This window comes from Eriocheir sinensis, chromosome 57, assembly GCF_024679095.1.
Source record: "Eriocheir sinensis breed Jianghai 21 chromosome 57, ASM2467909v1, whole genome shotgun sequence".
NCBI classification, from domain to species: domain Eukaryota; kingdom Metazoa; phylum Arthropoda; class Malacostraca; order Decapoda; family Varunidae; genus Eriocheir; species Eriocheir sinensis.
The window spans coordinates 10,159,051-10,162,548 of NC_066565.1; positions in this window are offsets into that span (position 1 = coordinate 10,159,051).

Here is a 3,498-nt window from a genome sequence, read left to right on the forward strand (position 1 = left end):
ACTGAAGACACAACTGAAGACACAACTGAAGACACAACTGAAGAAACCACTGAGGACACAACTGAAGACACAACTGAAGACACAACTGAGGACACAACTGAAGACACAACTGAGGACACAACTGAAGACACAACTGAGGACACCACTGAAGGCACAACTGAGGACACAACTGAGGACACAACTGAAGAGACAACTGAGGACACAACTGAAGACACAACTGAAGACACAACTGAAGAGACAACTGAAGACACAACTGAAGACACAACTGAAGACACCACTGAAGAGACAACTGAAGACACAACTGAGGACACAACTGAAGACACAACTGAAGACTCCACTGAAGACACCACTGAAGACACAACTGAAGACACAAATGAGGACACAACTGAAGACACAAATGAAGACACAACTGAGGACACAACTGAAGACACCACTGAGGACACAACTGAGGACACAACTGAAGACACCACTGAAGACACCACTGAAGACACAACTGAAGACACAACTGAGGACACAACTGAAGACACAACTGAGGACACAACTGAGGACACAACTGAAGACACAACTGAGGACACAACTGAGGACACAACTGAAGACACAACTGAGGACACAACTGAAGACACAACTGAAGACACAACTGAAGACACAACTGAGGACACAACTGAGGACACAACTGAAGACACAACTGAGGACACAACTGAGGACACAACTGAAGACACAACTGAAGACACAACTGAGGACACAACTGAAGACACAACTGAGGACACAACTGAAGACACAACTGAGGACAACTGAACACAACTGAAGACACCAATGACACCACTGAAGACACAACTGAGGACACAACTGAAGACACCACTGAAGACACAACTGAAGACACAAGTGACGACACCACTGAGGACACAACTGAAGACACCACTGAGGAGACAACTGAAGACACAACTGAGGACACAACTGAAGACACAACTGAAGACACCACTGAAGACACCACTGAGGACACAACTGAGGACACAACTGAAGACACAACTGAAGACACAACTGAGGACACAACTGAAGACACTACTGAAGACACCACTGAAGACACCACTGAAGACACAACTGAAGACACAACTGAAGACACAACTGAAGAAACCACTGAGGACACAACTGAAGACACAACTGAAGACACAACTGAGGACACAACTGAGGACACAACTGAAGACACAACTGAGGACACAACTGAAGACACAACTGAGGACACCACTGAAGACACAACTGAGGACACAACTGAGGACACAACTGAAGACACAACTGAGGACACCACTGAAGACACAACTGAAGACACAACTGAGGACAGTTGAGGACACAACTGAAGACACAACTGAGGACACCACTGAAGACACAACTGAGGACACAACTGAGGACACAACTGAAGACACAACTGAGGACACAACTGAAGACACCACTGAAGACACCACTGAAGACACAACTGAAGACACAACTGAGGACACAAATGAGGACACAACTGAACACACCACTGAAGACACCACTGAAGACACAACTGAAGACACAACTGAAGAGACAACTGAAGACACAACTGAGGACACAACTGAAGATACAACTGAGGACACAACAGAAGACACCACTGAAGACACCACTGAGGACACAACTGAGGACACAACTGAAGATACAACTGAGGACACAACTGAAGACACCAATGAAGACACCACTGAGGACACAACTGAGGACACAACTGAAGACACCACTGAAGACACAACTGAGGACACAACTGAAGACACAACTGAGGACACAACTGAAGACACCACTGAAGACACAACTGAGGACACAACTGAAGACACAACTGAAGACACAACTGAAGACACAACTGAAGACACAACTGAAGACACCACTGAAGACACAAATGAAGCCACAACTGAGGACACAACTGAAGACACCACTGAAGAGACAACTGAAGACACAATTGAAGACACCACTGAGGACACATTTGAAGACACCACTGAGGAGACAACTGAAGACACAACTGAGGACACAACTGAAGACACAACTGAAGACACAACTGAAGACACCACTGAAGACACCACTGAGGACACAACTGAGGACACAACTGACGACACAACTGAAGACAGCTGAAGATACAACTGAGGACACAACTGAAGACACCACTGAAGACACCACTGAGGACACAACTGAAGACACAACTGAAGACACAACTGAAGAAACAACTGAAGACACAACTGAAGACACAACTGAAGAAACCACTGAGGACACCACTGAAGACACAACTGAAGACACCACTGAAGAAACAACTGAAGACACAACTGAGGACACCACTGAAGACACAACTGAAGACACAACTGAGGACACAACTGAAGACACAACTGAGGACACAACTGAAGACACCAATGAAGACACCACTGAAGACACAACTGAAGACACAACTGAAGAGACAACTGAGGACACAACTGAGGACACAACTGAGGACACAACTGAAGACACAACTGAGGACACAACTGAAGACACAACTGAAGACACCACTGAAGACACCACTGAAGACACCACTGAAGACACAACTGAAGACACAACTGAAAACACAACTGAGGACACAACTGAAGACACAACTGAAGACACAACTGAGGACACCACTGAAGACACCACTGAAGACACAACTGAGGACACAACTGAGGACACAACTGAAGACACCAATGAAGACACCACTGAAGACACAACTGAAGACACAACTGAGGACACAACTGAAGACACAACTGAGGACACAACTGAGGACACAACTGAAGACACAACTGAGGACACAACTGAAGACACAACTGAGGACACAACTGAGGACACAACTGAGGACACAACTGAAGACACAACTGAGGACACAACTGAAGACACAACTGAGGACACAACTGAAGACACAACTGAGGACACAACTGAGGACACAACTGAAGACACATCTGAAGACACAACTGAGGACACTGAAGACACAACTGAGGACACAACTGAAGACACAACTGATGACACAACTGACGACACAACTGAAGACACCACTGATGACACAACTGAAGACACAACTGAGGACACAACTGAAGACAGCACTGAAGAGACAACTGAAGACACAATTGAAGACACCACTGAGGACACAACTGAAGACACTGCTGAAGACACCACTGAAGACACAACTGAAGACACAACTGAAGACACAACTGAAGAAACCACTGAGGACACAACTGAAGACACAACTGAAGACACAACTGAGGACACAACTGAAGACACAACTGAGGACACAACTGAAGACACTGAGGACACCACTGAAGGCACAACTGAGGACACAACTGACGACACAACTGAAGACACAACTGAGGACACCACTGAAGACACAACTGAAGACAACTGAGGACACAGTTGAGGACACCACTGAGGACACAACTGAGGACACCACTGAAGACACAACTGAGGACACAACTGAGGACACAACTGAAGACACAATTGAGGACACAA